The sequence below is a fragment of the Chenopodium album genome, chromosome 1, assembly GCF_948465745.1.
Source record: "Chenopodium album chromosome 1, dcCheAlbu1.1, whole genome shotgun sequence".
In the NCBI taxonomy this organism is placed as follows: Eukaryota; Viridiplantae; Streptophyta; class Magnoliopsida; order Caryophyllales; family Amaranthaceae; genus Chenopodium; species Chenopodium album.
The window spans coordinates 13,912,621-13,933,677 of record NC_137834.1 but is presented as its reverse complement, the minus strand read 5'-3'; the positions used below and the strand labels follow the sequence as shown (position 1 = coordinate 13,933,677).

At 40.0% G+C, this 21,057-nt stretch overlaps 1 pseudogene; it reads right to left on the bottom strand.

Annotated features, from left to right (window-relative positions):
- Positions 1-2,815: 2,815 nt before the first annotated feature.
- On the bottom strand, positions 2,816-2,914 carry LOC145566325 (small nucleolar RNA R71; annotated as a pseudogene).
- Positions 2,915-21,057: the final 18,143 nt, after the last annotated feature.

Below are 21,057 nucleotides of genomic sequence, written 5' to 3'. Positions count from 1 at the left end.
ACAATCATAGCTTGCTCATGCGATTCTTCTATGATGGATTGGAACCCATGTCTAGAGCTAACTTGGATGCGGGGGCGGGTGGACAATTGATCAAGATCCCCCAAAACCAAGTTGAGGCAACGATTGAAGAAGTGGCGAAGAACTACTCTTTGGGTGGTAGAAGGAGGAATGAGCAGAAGAAAGGTGGGATGTATGAATTGCAGAAGGTTGATCAATTGCAACATCAAATTGAGCTTTTGACCAAGGGCCTTGCAAATTTGAATGCAAGGGATAATAGTAGGGTAAGCTCTTCTCAAATCAATTCTTTCTCGTGTCTGAATTGTAGTGGTACAAACCATGATACATCGTATTGTGGAGGCTATAGCCCCGAACATGTTGTGGTTTACAACACAAGGCAAGATGGATTTAGGGGAAGTGGTGGAGGAGTAGCTTGGAGACAACCACCACCCGGATTTGCACCTCAACCTCAACAATGGGGTGATGAGTGTCATTTATGGCACTCATAGGGTAGTCTTTTAGGGTTATTTCTTTCCCTTTTTCATGCTTTCTTCTCTTATTTTTGGTCCTTTTTCTTTAGGTTTCTCTTTCTCCTCTTTTCTTTATGGTTCTCGTGTTTTCCTCGTGTTTTCTTTTTATTTGGCCCTTTTTCCTTTTATTTCCTTTCTTTGTTTGCTTGTGTAGGTATTTGGAGAATCACCTTTGCAAAGGAATCGAGTTGGGGCCTTAATGATCAAGTAAGGAAGAAGCATTTGGCTAGAGAGGGCTTAGAGAGGCCTTGGAGAGGCCTCAAAGAGGTCTCCAAGGTATTTCCAGCAGGCCGCGGGCGCGGGTCAGTGGAGCTGCGGGCGCGGGCTTAAGAAGAGCAAATTGCAAGATTTTGGCAGGAGCTTCCCGTGGTTGCCCTGCGGGCTCTCCGCGGGCGCGGGAAATCTGGAGAGGGCGCTCCATCTCAGAGAGACCGCGGCCCCCTGATTGAGTTTTGGGAGCAGGGGATTAGCCGCGGGCGCGACATCTTTGGCCGCGGGCACGGGTCTATCTTGCCGCGGGCGCGGGTGCTGCCCAGAAAGCCCGCGGAGGGTTCCGTACCCATTTCTCCGCGGCCGCGGATTCATCGAGAGAGACCGCGGGATTTGCCAGTTTCTTCTTTACCTATAAATAGAATTGTAATTCCTTTTAGAAACAAAAACTTTTTGATAATATTTTCATTAGCTTAGTTTTAGAGAGAGAATTTAGAGAGAAGTTAGAGAGAAGTTCTTGGTTTTGGATTTGTAACTCAACATTTGATCAATCAAGTTTGGATTTCTTCATTTTCAATCATCAATATTAGTGAGAATTTCTTCCTTCTTTCATCTTTTACTTACTTGCTATTTGATTTTTGCTTGTTGCTTGTTCTTCTTTGGATTTGAATTTGATATTGTTGAATATTTTGATTTCTCTTAGATTTTGATATAGAATGAAGATTAATGCAATTTCTAGTTATTTGTTCTTGAATTTCACCATGATTAGTGAGTAGATTAGTTGCTAGGGAAAGGGGGAAGCATGTTTGATTAATGAAATTGCTAGTTGATGCTCTTTGATTGATTGATTTGTTGCAATTAAATTGGTTGACATAGTTTTGCATGTGATTGATTAGACTAGGAGTGATCAACCTATAAGATTAATCTAGATTGCATTGCAACTCTTAATGACATGAACAATTGAATTGAAAGTTGCTCTAATTAATTGGGTTTGCTTGTGATTCTTCTTGATTTGCCTTTCATAGTGACACCTAGATTGGCCTATAGGAGATAGCATTTGAACTCTCTTTATTGCTACTATTGTTTGTCCATTGCAATACTTGAATTATTTGATTGAGCTCTAAACTAGCATTATCATTGAACTTGCATGTGGAACCCATATCCCTAGTGTTTAGACCTTTTATTTACTTGATTAGACTTGTTTTAGTTTACCGTAGTGCCAACCATAATCTAAACTCCATCTTCGAGGTAGCTTGACTTAGACTCTAGTTTTCATCATTGCATTCCCTAGGGATCGACCCTTAACTTACCCTATATTCATACAAGGTTGGTTAGGTGTTTACAAATTAGGTTTGACTTGGGGGAAGGGTAGATAACGACATACATTTTCCTCTTGTCAAAATGGCGCCGTTGCCGGGGAATGCTATTGGTGCTTAGCTTTTGTTGTTGAGTCTAATTCATTTTAATTGAAAAAAAAAATAATACAAAAAGATTTTGTTTCTTTAGGCTACACTTGTAGCCGTGCTACTAATACTTTCTTTGAAGTTTTGCATGCATAGAGCTCGTGATCGATCCATTGTGCCTTTTGACCCAGAAATCGAAAGGACTCTCTCAAGGAGAAGAATAGCTAATCGATCCTTGGGGTATAGTTCTTCAAGTGAAGAAGAGATTGAAGAAGAGCAAGGCATGGGAGAAAATCCGAGAGTGGCCTTGAAGGAGCTAGGAATACCCGGTGCTTATAGGTTTGAGAGCGGCATAGCTCCGCCTACAACACCGGCAAATGATTTCGAGATTCGGCCGGCCATGATCACCTTAATTGAGAGGAGGCAATATAGTGGGGCTAAGAATGAGAGCCCGTTGAACCATCTCAAAGAATTTGAGAAATATTGCAACACCATCAAAGTCAACGGAGTTTCTCAAGAGTTCATCCGCCTCAAGTTGTTCCCCTTTTCTCTCATAGGAAGATCCTTAGAGTGGCTAGATAAAGAGGTGAAGACCAATTCCTTGAGAACATGGGATGATGTTACAAAGGCCTTCTTGTCCCGCTTCTACCCTCAAAAGAAGACGGCGGAGGCAAGAGCCTTGATTCAAGGGTTCAAGCAAAGGCCAAATGAAAGCCTTTACGAAGCATGGGAGAGATACAAAGAGTATCAAAGGGAGTGCCCTCACCACGGAATCCCAACATACCAAGTGGTCCAAATCTTCTATGGCGGTTTAAGTCCCCAAGGCAAGTCATGCCTTGATGGGGGGGCCGGGGGTCCTATCATGAACAAGACCGAAGAAGAAGGGGTGGACATTATTGAGGACGTGGTGACATACTATAGAGATTGGCAAGATGGGGAGAGAGACTCTTCAATCAAGCAATCTTCATTGTACTCGGTGGACCATCTAAATGCGATCAACAACCTTTCCTCCCAAATGACAAACTTGGGAAAGGAGATGACCGCAATCAAAGCCAAGTTGGAGAGCACTTCTTCTTCTTCCCAAGCTTCGAATCTTCCCTCCCAATTTAAGGGGAGAGGTACTCCTTCTAACTCTCAACCCCCTCCCTCTTCACATAATATGCCTATGGGTTGTTTGTTTTGTGATGCATGTGGATCGTATGATCATGACTCTAGTAATTGTCCTAATGAACGTGTTGATGAGTTTGATAACAATGAGAGTGAGCATGTGAATTATGTGTCAAATAATAATGATCAAAGGTTTGATAATCAAAGAGGTCAATGGAATAGGAATTACCAAAACCAAGGCAATTTTGACAACTATAACCAAGGTGGTGGTTATAGAAACCAAGGGAACCAAGGTTCTCGTGGTAGCTATAATAACCAATGTTATAGTGGCCAAAATCAAAGCCAAAATTATGGTAATCAAAGCCAAAATTATGGAAATCATAACCAAGGTAGTGGTAATCATAATCAAGGTTATGGTCAAAATCAAAATAGGGGTACTTGGAACAACCAAGGGAAGGGCAATTTTCAAAATAATGCTCAAAGAGGTCCCCCACCCGGATTTGTTCCAAGGACTCAAGGAGAAAATTCCTATTCACAACCTTCTTCACCTAGGACCAATTTGGAAGAAATAATTGAGAATCAAACCAAGTTGTTGAACACATACATGGCCGTTAGTGATAAGAAGTTCAATGAAATGATGACCCACAATAAAATGCTTGAAAACCAAATTTCTCAACTTGCTAATGCTTTGAAAGATCATGCAAGCCCTTCTTCTTTACCTTCCCAAGGTCTTGATCCCAAGAAACACGTGAATGCTATTGTTACAAGGAGTGGTAAGGTTCTTGAGGAGAGATTACCTAGGAAGGGTGAGGATAAGGAGGTTCCTAAGGAAGCCTTGGTTGAGAATGAGGGGGATAGGGCATCATTGGATGAGGTTGTGGTTGAGACACCTAGAGAGGTGGGAGTATAGAAAGAAATTGTGAAACCCAAGCTCCCTTACCCACAAAAATTCATGAGACACAAATTGGATGAACAATTTGGGAGATTCATTGATATGCTAAAACAACTTCATCTTTCTCTACCTTTTACCGATGTGATCAACCAAATGCCAAATTATGCCAAATTCCTCAAGGACATTTTGAGTGGGAAAAGGACTTGTGAGGTTGTGGAGACTATCAACTTGACCGAAAATTGTAGTGCTATCATCATGAACAAAATGCCACCCAAATTGAAAGACCCCGGAAACTTCTCCATTCCTTGTGCCATTAACAAGATGCAAATTGATAATGCCTTATGTGACTTGGGAGCTAGTGTGAGCATAATGCCATATTCGGTTTATCAAAGGCTTGAACTAGGGGAACTCTTACCTTCTAACATTACCTTGCAATTAGCCGATAGGTCAATCAAGTTTCCAAAAGGTAAGGTAGAAGATGTTCCATTGAGGGTTGGGAAGTTTGTGTTCCCGGTGGATTTTATTGTGCTTGAAATGGATGAAGATGCTACCATTCCAATCATTTTGGGTAGACCCTTTCTTGCTACCTCGGGTGCTATGATTGATGTGAGGAGTGCAAAGATTTCCCTTAAGGTAGGAGATGAGGTCATTGAATTTGATTTGAATGAAAGTATGAAATATCCATCTTCTTCTCTAGAAAATTGCATGATGATTGATTCACTTGATCATGTTGTGTCTTCCATGCATGAGCACTTGCTCACCTCTAACGATGCTCTTGAGAATGTTTTGTTGAACAAAGACAAAGTAGGTACACCATGCAAGGAAGTGGCATTCTATGAAGAATTTCTTAATGGGAGCATGGAGGAAGTGGATGAGCAAATGTGCTTGAAAATCTCAAGCCAAGAAGCTTTGCAAGCGGCCACATCAAAGGAAGGTAATGGTGTGCCTATGGTAGAGCTCAAACCTCTACCATCACACCTTAGGTATGAGTTATTGGGCCCTCATTCCACTTACCCCGTGATAGTTACACTACTACAAAAAGCGTGTTTTTTGGGCGCTTTTTAGGTCTTTTTTCGACGCTAAAAAGCGTCGAAAAAAAAATTTCTCGACGCTGCTAAAAAGCGTTGAGAATCCGTGAGTCGAGAATTTTTAGGGACACAAAAAAGCGTCGAGAATTTCGACGCTTTTTTGTGTCTAAACTAATATACAAAGTGTCGGAAAATACTAATTTAGCGCATTTTCCCAACTGTGTGTACTTTTTTAGTGACGCTTTTACATGTCCACATACTCAAATTTAGCGACGCTTTTTGTTGTCTTGCGTTTATTCGTGTCAGCCTATGGTATGGCGGAAAACTTTTAAAATGTGAAAAATATGCAAATTATTTAGACATCAAAAGGCGTCTAGAAATTTTTTTTAAGCTTTTTTTTTTTATTATTTTTTTTCCTTTTATTAAATTATCACCATCATACATACATTATTGTTATTTAAATTTATCATAAATTAAATTAATAACATTTAAATTAAAGTAAACAAATATTCTTATATCTAGATCAGATTAAAAAAAATAATCAATAATTAATCAACAATAATAAGAGTACGTTATTGATTAAATTACCAAATTTATAAACGAAAACATCAACACAATTAATTTTTTTTTTACAAAAAACGTCGCATATTATAGTAGCTTGTCCCTAAATAAATACATCACTAATATAATTAAGACTAATAACCAAAATAGATAGATGATGGTGTTATAGACGATGTAGTCGCTTGTTTTGATGCTCAAGTGTCCCGGTCTATTCTCTTGTTGCAGCTACATTGTTTTTTCCAATCTTAAAAAAAAAAAAAATACAAAGTATAAATTAGTACATTACACAATATAGGCTTATACACACACACAAGCTTATAATTCCATCTTTCCATTACTAGCAATCACCACATACGAAGATAACTCAGCAATCGAACGAGGAGCACAACCAAATACCAGGGTACCACCAACGGGCTGTCCATGATTATCCACTACAATGCCCGCATTATCAACTAGTAGAAGCACCTTCTTATCTTTTGACAACAATTTGAGACAAGGAATAGCATCCGTGTCAGGCAGAACAACATGAATTGTAAATACCAGAATTACCGGATGGGTTTTTGTATCTAGTTGATCTGCAATCAAATACCAGAATTACCAAATACCAGGGTACCACCAACTCAGCAATTGATCTGCAATTGTTACAGCCAGTGAAAATATCAAATCAACATGCCCTGTAATACAGGACATTAAACTATAAGCATTATCAGTCCCTAAAATCAATGAATCATCAAGCCAAGCCATACTCTTCACACCATCAATACACGACAACATTTCCTTCAAAACCACGAACAACCCACGTTTCCCATCGACCTCTCGATCATGCTTACTACTGCCTGAATTCAGCTCAATGAACACTTCTTTCTTCCCCATTGCCACCACAAAAAGGTAGGTACCATCATTATCCACTCCCCTAGAACTGAATTCCTTAACCCTCGCCCCATTCGATCTAACCCCGCCACCTAACTTTTTCATAAGCCTCCCACCTACACTACTACCACTACTACTAACTCCCTGTTCATTGATCCAATTAGAATTTTCAGATTCAGTACTACAAACCCTTCTAGCAACAACATTAACACCCTTTAGAATCCCTAACTTTTTCACAGGTTGTAACAATTGCAGATCAACTAGATACAAAAACCCATCAGATAGAACCAAAATTCTACCAATTTGATTAACAACATGAATTGAATTAATACTATAATATACTAACACATCAGATATAATTTGTGTGCATTCAGATGCGTTTGAAGCACAATAATCCTATCAGATTATTAACAACTTAAAATAGCCATTTCGTTCACCAATTGTAGATAAGCTTTAAGCATACAAGAACTCCAGAGTGAACTTGATTATATGAAAGATCAAACACATATTGAAATCAAATTAGTCTGCTAAGCAACGACTTAAGTATAAATGTATCAAATCTGATTTTCAGATCTGAAATTTAGCTCTGAACTTCAGATCTGAAATTCAGCTCTGAATTCAACTCTGAAATTCAGCTCTGAAATTCATCTCTGAAATTCAGAGCTGGATTCAGTTTTGGATTTCAGCTTAGTTTTCAGTTTAAGGGTAACGTAGATAATGAGCCGAGACAAGCATGGGTTCCTTTGCTTACCACAGTCCAAAGCTCAGAAACTAAAGGCACTGCACTCGGCTTAAGCTATGGCAACAAGATGGAGCCAATATTAATTTAATTACAAACCCCCTAAAAAATTCATAAGCAATAAGCCTTTTGGTCCAAGATAATATTAATAATAGGTGAATATGCAGAGCTAAGATAAAAAAGAGAGGATGGTAAAGTACCTTTTTTCTTCTTGACTATTCACGTTACACGTCTAGTTGTCGAAAGCCACAATTATGGTTTCTTAATCTGCTTCCAAGAGGGAGAAAAACAAAGTTCAAATTTTGACAAAATGCTCAGACTTGCAAACCAAAGAGGAAAAAAAAAGCCATTAACTTTTTAGACTTTGAAGAATATATACCTATAGCAGTATACCACTATATAGAAATCTCTCTCTTCCTCCCTAAGCTCACATTTTGTAGCCAAAGCCTCCAAATCCCTGCATAGCATTAAAAACAATCAAATCTTTTTAAGAAAATTGTCTGTTATACCAGCCAACCAACGATAGAATGCGGCTTACAACTTCTTCTTTGACCTTAAAAAAAATTTGTTCCATTTGTTCCAGGGAAAAAGTAGGGTCCAAAGCTCCTCAATAAAGAGAATTAAGCATTGTTGGAAAACAAATAAGCACACAATGGAAACTAGTAATTAAATGCCAATAGCAAGTTACCTATTTAAATTGCTTTAATAAGAAGAAAAAAACATGTATTCAGTTATTTTAATTAATGACAGAATTTGAAATAGTAATAAAAATACCAGTAACGATGATTCACAGAGAAGCCAGACATAAGGCTTTAAGGCAATTACTTAAATTCACCCCTTTTGTCATAAACTCATAATGAGAGTATTCATATGCATAAGAAACCAACAATACCAAAAAAAAAAAAAGGAAATTTAAAAAAAAAAAAATGACAAATAAGTAACAAAGTATATCATCATCCAAGGCAATTAAAGTGAATAGTATTCAACACTAGAGTAAGCTGAAAGTAGAATATTTTACCACCATAATGAAATGTCAAAACAAGAAAAAGACACTTATGCTTCAAAACATTACCTACCCAAGAACGTCAATATCTCTACCAGTGACGAAACTATGGCTTTGATATTCCTATGGTTCACAATCTGCAAGAAACTCAACATCGGTAGTACATTATGCAGAAGCATATTAAACAATTCGGAGAAATCAGAATCAAAGTTCATGAAAACTGCAATGAACATATGCAAAAGATACATTTCTTTTTAATGGAGACGGAAGCTAGGGGGATAAGAGAGGGAAAGTTGCAGTTAATTACATTAACATCAAGAACTCTTCTTACCTAGAAAAATGAACTCATCTCAACTAAGTTGAGAAATCACCGATAACAAATCACATCAAAGCAACAAAATAGAATTCAAAGTTTCATATCAATTTCACATATTACTTCTTAATAGCCTATTAAATTTAATAAGCTACGCAACAAAAGCAAAACCATTATTACACTTATTTAATTAATTTAGAGAAATAGCTCTTTATATAAAGAATATTAGAGTGGTAAGTGAGCATATTGAATTTTAAATATCAGTCATATACAATCAGATTCTGCCAAACTAATCACCTATTGCGGAAACCAATCAAAGTATACCTGCTGCTCTACCCCATTAGAACGAATAATCTTAGCAATGAAATGGGAAGTAGTAGAAATATTAGCATATCCAATTGGTGATGACGGTTTCAGACACAATCCCAATTTCAATCATAGAAATTTAGCAACCCTTTATTATATCAATCAACACTAAACCACTAACCATATGAAAAACAGTCACATTGAATCCTTATTTAAGCAGCCCAACAGTCTAGATTCAGGCGATTAAATCAAAACTAATATTAATTCAATTAATAAGTACAATTAATCCAACATATAAATCTTCTACAATAAACTTTTATAAATTGAGTCAGGAACTTACAACGAGTACTCTACTACACCACCAAATTCGATGATATATTGTTCTTTAATGAAGTTGAGTCATTTTCTTATCCCAAATAACTATGCCACCAAGATCAAATAAGCTAAATAATACCACTTCTCACACAATTTATCTTTACATACAACTAATTTATCAAACTACAAGCTTCCATTAATTTCTAGCAATGTAAGCTCACAGAAACAAAATCTTAGAATTCTGGTAATAAATATAAGAAAACCAATAAACAAATAAGAATTGAAGAAAAGAAGACACCTCGGCAAAATTGTTCTTCAAACACCACTAGCTTATCAAAATTGTGCTTCAACTACAAAATAACAAGAGGCTAATTTTTCAAACTGAATTAAAATAGTAGCACAAAAAAAAATATTTAAAAAAAAAAAACAATTATCTCTATTGTTCATCAATCAAACTCATAAATGACTACAACTTTTTAACATTATGAAAAAATATAAATAAAAAAAATCCACAAAAACTGTAAAAAGAAATTTGAATCTATATAGAAAGGATGTACCTTAGTATTATCGGCACTAGGAGCGACGAAACTGTTTCAATTGTAGACGAAGATCTGGATCTAAAATTGATAAACCTGAATGTGAAATTGATTCAAAGAGAGCGGTTTGGGGAACGGTCACTTCATCAGGAGGATTGCCAGCGTTTTGGATTCGTGGGATGGAAAGAATTTTCCATTTGAGTTCTTCACACCTTTCTTTTAATTGAAATTCTTTGTTATTTCGTGCGAAGAACTGAATTTTCAATTGAAGTACCTTATTCAAAACTAAGTTAGAGTGGGACGAAGATCTAAACTTGAAATTAATGTACCTCGATTCGAAATTGATTCAAATAAAGTCGAACATCTGAATTTGAAACTGATATAGAAAACCTCATACGAAATTGATTAGTGGAGGAACAAAGATCTGAATAAAATAAATCCATGGATTTATGAGAGTAGGTTTACACCCTGAATGAAAGAGAGAGAATAGTTAGGGTTTGTGTGTATGTTCATCCGTTTATTTTTTATTTTTTTGAGAAAAGAGGGAATATGCCGTTTATTATTTCCCCAAATTCTTCAATCGTGGTTTTTATTCACGTGTGGGCACGTGTTGTTGTTCTCGACGCTTTTTGGAGTCACTGATTAAGTTCGACCCTAAAAAGCGTCTCAAATACACGCATAGTATATATACAAGTTGACGCTCCTTATCCAGCGTCGAGGGTCCAGCGTCGAGAAAACACTCGTTTTGTAGTAGTGTTAGTGCATCCTTGAGCGTGAGCCAAGCTCAAGCGTTATGTGGTGTTTTGAGAAAGCACCAAGGTGCTTTGGGGTACACAATTGATGATCTTAAAGGTATAAGCCCCGCCTTGTGCCAACACCACATAACACTTGAGGAAGACGCGCTTCCTTCTATCGAACGACAAAGAAAACTACATCCCCAAATGGGAGAGGTAGTTAAGAAGGAGATCACCAAGCTATTGGATGCGGGAATCATATTCCGCATCTCTAGCTCAAGGTGGGTCTCCCCCGTGCATGTCGTTCCAAAGAAGAGGGGCATGACCGTGGTTGAGAATGAGAAGGGTGAGCTCATTCCAACTAGGACGGTCACGGGTTGGCGGATGTGTATAGACTATAGACGTCTAAACACATCCACCAAGAAGGATCACTTCCCTCTTCCATTTATTGATCAAATGCTTGAAAGACTAACAAGGCACAAGTTTTATTGTTTCCTCGATGGATATTCGGGATTCTTCCAAATCCCCATCCACCCCGATGATCAAGAGAAAACTACCTTCACATGTCCTTATGGGACCTTTGCCTATCAAAGAATGCCCTTCGGGTTATGCAATGCACCCGCTACATTCCAAAGGTGCATGATGAGTATTTTTGGGGATATGTTGGAGGAGGAAATGGAGGTCTTTATGGATGACTTTTCGGTGGGGGGTGTCTCATTTGAGGAGTGCCTTGTGAACCTTGAGAAGTGTTTGGAAAGATGTGTTAAGGTCAATCTTGCTTTGAATTGGGAGAAATTCCACTTCATGGTGGAGGAAGGTATAGTGCTTGGGCACAAGATTTCTAATAGAGGCATTAAGGTGGATAAGGCAAAAATAGAAGTGATTGAGAAACTTCCACCTCCGGTGAATGTCAAGGGTGTGAGATCGTTCCTTGGTCATGCGGGTTTCTATAGAAGATTCATCAAGGATTTTTCACTTATTGCTAAGCCCCTAAATGACCTTCTTCAAAAGGATGTTGAGTTCATTTTTGATGAAAAATGCTTAAAGGCATTTGATAGATTGAAGAAGGCCCTAATCTCCACTCCTATTGTTCAAGCCCCAAGGTGGGATCTTCCTTTTGAATTGATGTGTGATGCAAGTGATTGGGCTATTGGAGGTGTTTTGGGACAATGTGTAGACAAGAAGCTTCATGTGATTTACTATATGTCCAAGACACTCAATGAGGCTCAAAAGAACTACACAACAACGGAAAAGGAATTTTTAGAAATTGTGCATTCTTTTGAGAAATTCCGTTGTTACTTATTGGGTTCCAAGACCATAGTCTTCACGGATCACACGGCCCTCCAGTACCTCTTTGCCAAGAAAGAGTCCAATCCTAGGTTGATTCGATGGGTGCTTGAATTGCAAACTTTCGAGATTGAGATTAGGGACAAGAAGGGTGCGGAGAATGTTGTGGCGGACCATCTTTCTCGCCTTGAGGGTGATCACATTCATGATGATGGTTCACCAATTGAGGATAGAATGCTTGATGACTTCTTATATGCCATAGAGGTGAAGGAACTCCCATGGTATGCCGACTTGGTGAATTTTCTAGCATGTGGGGAGTTTCCACCCTCTTTCTCAAAGAATTAAAGGAAGAAAATCAAAAGGGAGGCAAGGCATTACTTGTGGGATGATCCCATCCTATACAAACGAGGGGTTAATGGCTTACTTAGGCGTTGTGTTCCAAATGAAGAGGTGCCTAGTGTTTTAAGGATGTGCCACTCGGACCCTAGTGGTGGGCATATGGGTGTTTCCAAGACTGCTACCAAGGTTCTTCAATGTGGTTTGTGGTGGCCGCATCTCTTCAAGGACTCATGGGGCTTTGTGAAGTCATGTGACCGATGTCAAAGGGTTGGGAATATCTCCAAGAGGAATGAGATGCCTCAACAGCCCATTCTTGAGTTAGAGGTGTTCGATGTTTGGGGGATTGACTTCATGGGACCATTCCCATCTTCATATGGTAATCAATTCATACTTGTGGCTGTGGACTATGTTTCTAAATGGGTTGAGGCCATTGCCTCCCCTACTAATGACCACAAAGTAGTGTTGAAGTTGTTCAACAAAATCATCTTCCAAAGGTTTGGCGTGCCAAGGGCTGTGATAAGCGATAACGTATCTCATTTTGTTCACAACGCCTTCCAAAAGATGTTGAGGAAACATGGAGTGCATCAACGGTTTGGCCTTCCATATCATCCTCAATCGAGTGGCCAAGTCGAGGTCTCCAACCGTCAAATAAAGCTCATTCTTGAGAAGACGGTTGCAAGGAATAGAAAGGATTGGTCGAACAAGTTAGATGATGCTCTTTGGGCTTATAGGACGGCTTTTAAGACACCTATTGGTACCACTCCATATCGCCTTGTCTATGTCAAATCATGCCATCTCCCGGTAGAGCTTGAACATCGTGCCTTATGGGCCATCAAGAAGATAAATTTTGACTTAGCTAGTGCGGGGGAGAAGAGGTGGTTGGATCTTCATGAGCTAGAGGAACTTCGACTTGATGCTTACAATTGTGCTAGCACCTACAAGGCTCGCTCCAAGGAGGTTCATGACAAGTTGATTGAGAAAAAGGAGTTTTGTGTAGGTGACAAAGTCCTCCTCTACAATTCAAGGATGAAGTTGTTCCCCGGAAAGCTCATGTCAAGATGGAGTGGACCATTCTTGGTGAAGGATGTTTTTGATAATGGTGCCGTGGAGATTTTCCCTTTGAACTCCTCATCTTCATTCAAAGTTAATGGTCATCGGCTCAAGAAATACTATGATGGAGTGTTTGTTGGACTTGTTCACAAAATGATTCTTTTTAAGCCACCTTGAGATGGTGGTGCACGTCGAGCTAACGACGTTAACCAAAAGCGCTTACGGGAGGCAACCCGGATTCTCATCTCATTTCTCTTTCCTTTCTTTTCTTTTATTTTTCCTTGATTGGTTTTTGATTTTATTTTGAGTTGGTTTTGTGTTTGTTTTGTAGGTCGCCTCATCACTTGTTGGAAAGAAGGGGTTTGAAGAAGAGTTTAGAGTGCAGGGGAGAGGGCTCCCCGAGGGCTTGGAGAGACCTCGAGGGCCTCTTCACCTTTTTGAAGCATATCATTCCAGGGACTTCCCGCGGTTGCCCCGCGGTCTCTCCGCGGGCGCGGGAGGTTCTGGAGAGGCCTCGGAAGAGTTGGAGAGGGCGCGACCCTCATATCAAGCATAATTGAATTTCTTTCCAAGGACTTCCCGCGGTTGCCCCGCGGTCTCTCCGCGGGCGCGGGAGGTTCTGGAGAGGGCGCGTCATGATTGGAGAGGGCGCGACCTAAATTCAAGCAAATTTGGAACCCCATTCCAGGGACTTCCCGCGGTTGCCCCGCGGTCTCTCCGCGGGCGCGGGAGGTATTGGAGAGGGCGCGACAAATCAGGAGAGGGCGCGGCCCCTATCAGGTATTAAAATTCTAAAAATTCCAGGAGGTCCCCGCGGTTGCCCCGCGGTCTCTCCGCGGGCGCGGGAGATTTGCCGCGGGCGCGACATTTTCGGGAGAGGGCGCAACGTTCTGGGTTTATTACCCGGGCGCGCCCCTCTTCTCTCTCTCCTCTCTTATTTTCTCATCTTCTCCTTATTTTTCCCCTTTCTCTCTCTACCTCCTCTCAAACCCTAACCCCAAAACATCAATTTCTCACAAATTTCTTCAACCTTTGCCCAAATTTTTCACAAATTCTTCCATATTCCTCCATTTTCAACACTCCTACTCTTCTTTCTCGTGCTTTTTTGGGAAATTTCGGGTCTTTGAAGTGCTTTGAGTTTCATTTGAGTCTCCAATCTTGGTATACTTCTAACCTTTGTAATATTTTTGTCAATTTCAATTGATTTCTTTACATTGGTTTGTTTACCTTGATTTTGAGCATGATTTTTGTGTTTTATGGTTGATTTATGGGAAATTTGGTATATTTGGGTGATTGTTACTTTTTTCTTGTTGATTCATGATTATATTGATGAATGATTGTTGATATTGTTGTTTGTTGTTGGTTTTTGGTTGTTGTGTTGATTGGAACAAGTACCTTGTAGTTTGTGGTGGTTTGGTTGGATTTGTAAGGAGGTTTGTGAGTAATTTTTGGTGGAAGTTGTTTTGTTTGAAGGAGTTTGTTGTGTTCTTGTGAATTGTGTGAATTTTGTTAAAATGGATTTGATAAGAAGAGTCAAAAGTAGCAAGAAGCGCTCAAACCAATCCCCCGACCAATCTTCTCAAGGCCAATCCTCAAACCCTCAACCCCAACCGCATTCCACAACTCCAGATGATGCTCCTCCTCCTCCTCTACCCCCTCTCAAATTTTGGAACCGGTCTAAACAAACCCCCATCTATAACAAAATGAAAGACCGGAAGTTTAGACCCTCCCGCCATTACTTTCGTGAGGATATGGCCAAGCTAGGAATTGAAAATGACCTTGACATCCTTCTAGATAACCTAAGCTTGGGTGAGTTTCTAAAGTCGGCCCCTAGAACCTATTTGGAGCCTTCCATTGAGTTTTTCTCCACATTTGAGTTCAATAAGGTGGGGGAAACCGATTTTATTATTTCCTTCCAACTCTTCAATGTCAAACACACCATGAACCTAGCCGAGTTCAATGTAGCCCTTGGTTTCAACCCCAATGGTGATATCTTCGAGCCCCTTATCTCCCTAGTTCAAACTGAGTATAATGAGGTTTCTTGGTGGAAAACCATAGCCAACAGGAGGGAGTTTGATTCGAAGAAGTCCTTTGCTAGTGAGATTATCCATCCGGCCCTTAGGATCCTTCATAGAATTCTTGGGTATTCGGTCTTTAATAAGCAAGATTTGGGGAAGTTATCTCGGGAGGAGATTATGGTGTTATGGATGGCTACCAAGCCGGAGTTAGGGTCGAGGATTAATTTTGGCTATATCTTCATGAATTGTTGTAAGGAGATAATGCATGGGGTCAAAACGGGGGAAATTCATTGTGGGGGCATGGTGACACGACTTGTGTCGTATTTCAAGCAAGAGGGGTTCTTGAAGTCTTGCACTCCGGTTGGAAGGTGTGAAGACGTGTGGATTAGTTTGAAGCAAGTTAACACTTTGCGTTTCATAACTAGCACTAGGAGACCCGACACTTACTCTTGGCTAGTGAGAAATACCCACCATTTCCTACTCCCTAACCCGGCCGCCACCTCCATCCTTCGTCAGGCTAGAAACATTTGGATGGTCCATAGGGACAATGGGAGGATTGATGATGAGATGGAGGAGGATGATGAGATTGATGGGGGTGATGAAAATGATGAGGAAGAGGAGGAAGGAGGAGGAGAAGAATATGATGAAGAGCAACAACAACCGCCATTACAACAACAGCATGAGCATTTTCATGATGATGCTCAAAGAAGAAGAAGAGAAAGAAGGCAACAACGACAACAACAACAACAAGGTTTCCAAGGAGATGCTTATCTCCGAGAGATGGAGGCCATGAGATCCAACATGGAGCGCATGCAATTGGGCATGCAAGGTATGTACTCGGACCACCAAACTTTGTCTTATCAAACTAGCGCCTTGTATGACGCTAGTGTGCGTAGGGGGGAGGACACACCTCCGGTCAACTACCCTTATGTGCCGCCCCAACAAGGGCCGGTACCTTCATGGGGTGGTGACAACCTCCCTACGTACCCATATTGGCCCGGGGTTGAGGACCCCGATGTGCCAAGGCGCGACTTCCCACCTTATGATTATAGGGTCTCGGGGGGGGGGGGAGTGATTATCTGGGTGATCCCGCATACTACTATGCTCACCCCCATCACCCCGAGCCCCTTGTTCAGCCTGAGCCCTATGACCAATTAACCCGATCCCAACTTGACCTATTCAAGGGTCACTATGGTTTTCCTCCCGGTTACACCGGAGGTTGGGATACGGGTGATGATGGTGCCGGCCCTAGTGGCCAATAGTCCCCTTATGCATGTTTGTTTCCCTTTTTGTTCTCCCCTTTCCCTATTTTGCATGTTTATAGGCATCGCGGTCGATGCCTTTATTTTGTGAGGGGGGAGGGTCAAAAAGGATGTTTTATGTTGGTTTGGGGAGGCACCTAGGGCTCGGTGGGAAGTCTTTGATAAGGTTTTTGGTGGATTTTTGCTAATGGTCTCGTTGGTTTGTTGCTTGATGTTGTTTTGTTTCACTTCATGATGTTTTTGGATATTTCTTGATGATGATGATGATGATGATGGGTTTCTCTAGGTTTTTGTATATAGCTTGTGTCTAAGTGTTTTATTGTTTGCTTTTGTTTGGAAGTTACTAACAATTTCATTTTGTATATATAGCCTTTTTCTTTAACTCACCTTGCTCGTAGCCTATGCTTTGGATTGCAGAACCTTTTGGAGAAGCACGTTCCTACTCCTTGGGTACTTTAATTTAGCACGGATGCTTGGTGAGGCCTTTCTTATTTTACCTCTTTATTTTCACTTCTTCATTTTCTTGGTTGCTTAGATTAGGATTAGATTTAGGAGAAGTTGAATGGTTCGAGGATGTATGAATTTAACACCTAGTGTGTTTGGGGTCTTTGGCGATGTGGCCATTAGACCGCTTGTATGTCGATTGGGATAAACGTGTTATGATTGCATCTTTGCCCTTTTCCTCTTTCCCTTCCTTGTCCTTGTCTAAGTTTTCCATCTTCTTCTTTTCTTTTCTTTCCTTTTCTTTTAATCTTGTTTGTGTGCATAACTTTTTGAGGCTTTATTTTCACTCTTTCTCTTTTTGAAAATTGGACTTGTATGCAATGGACTTTTGCTTTTGAATAATAGTCTTCCTAGGTAATAATGGTATGCACGGTTTGAGACTACGTTTGGTTGATTCTAGGATAAAGCATGCTAAGATAGTTGTCTAGAACTAGGGGGATCATGAAACCGGATTCTACTCGTTTGTGGCATGTTGGTAGTTGCTCCCTATCTTTGATTTGACAACCTTAGTGAGTTTTTGCTACAACCATGTGAGATGTATATTTGTTCAAGCTTTCATTAAACTCTTGCATGAGCGGCATTGATCCTTGATTTTCGTAAACCTAATCTAGAATCTTAGCGTATGATTCCTAAAACCGTGACCGAACTACCTAGGGAGGACAAAGGCAACTTTTCGGGGAGGTATTTTCTTTTTCTAGGATAGTCCCTTTTTGTTTATTTTTTTTTTTTTGGTTTGGGATACATTTGCCTACTTGTTACCCCTTTGAACCTTTTTCCCTCTTTTCAAGCCGCATAATTAGATATCTTGAGCCTTTTGTTTCGTTCTCCTTCTTTTTGGTTTTTGTGAAGCAAGGGTCAATGTTTGGTGATTGTGGTCTATGAAGTTGGAGTTTGGTTCGAATTGGTACACATAATTGAGTTGTTTATATTTGGTAAATAATGGCAAATACTTATGTAAAAGCCGTCCTTAGTAAAAGAGGCAAGGATGTTAATAAATGCATATTTGAAAAAGTCGTCCGAATTGAAAAAAGGCAAGGACTATTGCTTTTAAGGAGTTCAAGAAAATACAAACAAATTTATAAATGAGAAAATGCAAAAAAAGAAGAAAAACCATAAAAATTCAAGTGTCTTTCTCCTCTCTATGCATTGAGGACAATGTTTCTTTTAGCTTGGGGGGAAAGCGCTTGCGCTTTTTGTTCTAATGATTGTAGATTGTTGCTTTGAATAAGCTTGGGGGTGTTAATACGTTTTTGTTTGGTGATTACTTAAGTTTGGTGTTGAGATTTGGCTGGTCTTTGCTTCACAATTTAGGATAACCGCCAAATTTTAAATTTTAGCCTACCTTAACCCTTCTTGCCTTACGTTACAACCTTGGGGAAGACCTTTGGACCTAGGAGTTGAGTCTTTCATCGGTGGAGGGAATCATAGGTTGTAGACTAAGGAAAAGGGATGCGAAATCAAGATGTCGAGTAGCCCAAAATGTTGATCTTTTTCCGGTTCCTTCGCGGAATCTATGAGATGCTCACTAAGGGGAGACATGAGATAAGTAGGGGGAACGCGGTAAGACCGTTTGGGATGAAAGTGGAATGTGATAACTAGTTCCTATGCTTAGCATATTTATGTTTCAATCAACCTTAGGTATCTTATAATGTGCATACCATAATTCACTTTAGAAAGGTTGTTATTCATTTGAATTATAGTCTCTTTGTAAAGTCCATTTCGTAGAGATTTTGTTTCCTTTTTCCTCTTTCTTTTCCTTTTCTGGTTTGCCTCTTGGGGGTTTGGTGGAGAGTTATGGGTAAACTCTTAGGATACCCTTACGAGAGCATCACTCGTCCTCTAGAGCGATTTAGGGGTTTAAATGGCTTGTTGTAGCTAAAAACAACCGTGATTCCTACGACAGTGAGTCTTAGTGTAAATTCTCGCCCTTCTTTTTCTTTTTTTCTTCGAATAAGCCCTTCTTATTCCTTTTTAGCCATTGTTTTGCTCGGGACGAGCAAAAGTCTAGCTTGGGGGAATTTGATGAGTGTCATTTATGGCACTCATAGGGTAGTCTTTTAGGGTTATTTCTTTCCCTTTTTCATGCTTTCTTCTCTTATTTTTGGTCCTTTTTCTTTAGGTTTCTCTTTCTCCTCTTTTCTTTATGGTTCTCGTGTTTTCCTCGTGTCCTTTTATTTGGCCCTTTTTCCTTTTATTTCCTTTCTTTGTTTGCTTGTGTAGGTATTTGGAGAATCACCTTTGCAAAGGAATCGAGTTGGGGCCTTAATGATCAAGTAAGGAAGAAGCATTTGGCTAGAGAGGGCTTAGAGAGACCTTGGAGAGGCCTCGGAGAGGTCTCCAAGGTATTTCCAGCAGGCCGCGGGCGCGGGTCAATGGAGCCGCGGGCGCGGGCTTAAGAAGAGCAAATTGCAAGATTTTGGCAGGAGCTTCCCGCGGTTGCCCCGCGGGCTCTCCGCGGGCGCGAGAAATCTGGAGAGGGCGCTCCATCTCAGAGAGACCGCGGCCCCCTAATTGAGTTTTGGGAGTAGGGGATTAGCCGCGGGTGCGACATCTTTGGCCGCAAGCGCGGGTCTATCTTGTCGCGGGCGCGGGTGCTGCCCAAAAAGCCCGCGGAGGGTTCCGTACCCATTTCTCCGCGGCCACGGATTCATCGAGATAGACCGCGGGATATGTCAGTTTCTTCTTTACCTATAAATAGAATTGTAATTCCTTTTAGAAAAAAAAACTTTTTGATAATATTTTCATTAGCTTAGTTTTAGAGAGAGAATTTAGAGAGAAGTTCTTGGTTTTGGATTTGTAACTCAACATTTGATCAATCAAGTTTGGATTTCTTCATTTTCAATCATCAATATTAGTGAGAATCTCTTCCTTCTTTCATCTTTTACTTGCTATTTGATTTTTGCTTGTTGCTTGTTCTTCTTTGGATTTGAATTTGATATTGTTGAATATTTTGATTTCTCTTAGATTTTGATATAGAATGAAGATTATTGCAATTTCTAGTTATTTGTTCTTGAATTTCACCATGATTAGTGAGTAGATTAGTTGCTAGGGAAAGGGGGAAGCATGTTTGATTAATGAAATTGCTAGTTGATGCTCTTTGATTGATTGATTTGTTGCAATTAAATTGGTTGACATAGTTTTGCATGTGATTGATTAGACTAGGAGTGATCAACCTATAAGATTAATCTAGATTGCATTGCAACTCTTAATGACATGAACAATTGAATTGAAAGTTGCTCTAATTAATTGGGTTTGCTTGTGATTCTTCTTGATTTGCCTTTCATAGTGACACCTAGATTGGCCTATAGGAGATAGCATTTGAACTCTCTTGATTGCTACTATTGTTTGTCCATTGCAATACTTGAATTATTTGATTGAGCTCTAAACTAGCATTATCATTGAACTTGCATGTGGAACCCATATCCCTAGTGTTTAGACCTTTAATTTACTTGATTAGACTTGTTTTAGTTTACCGTAGGGCCAACCATAATCTAAACTCCATCTTCGAGGTAGCTTGACTTAGACTCTAGTTTTCATCATTGCATTCCCTAGGGATCGACCCTTAACTTACCCTATATTCATATAAGGTTGGTTAGGTGTTTACAAATTAGGTTTGACTTGGGGGAAGGGTAGATAACGACATACATTTTCCTCTTGTCATGGGGGCAACAAGATCAACCATCAAAAAATTCCAACCCTCAATATCAAAACCTACCTCCACCTCAAAACCAGAACCCGAGGGGTAACTACCCAAGAAACAACCAATACAACAATAAAAATCAAGGGTTTTAAAGGAGTCAAGATCAAGCATCTCAATCCGATTCCACACAAACCCAAATTCTCCAACAACTCTAAGCCATGAATCAACAAATGCAAGAGGTCTAAGGCTTATAACAAGATGGTTGATTCACAATTAGCTCAATTGGCCAAGAGAGTACCTTTCAACTCACCTTCTACCTTACCCGGGCAACCACAACCTAACCCCTCTCACAACTTGAAACCCGATTCTTGCAAGGAAATTACATTGATATCGGGCACATCCTATGAAGAGCC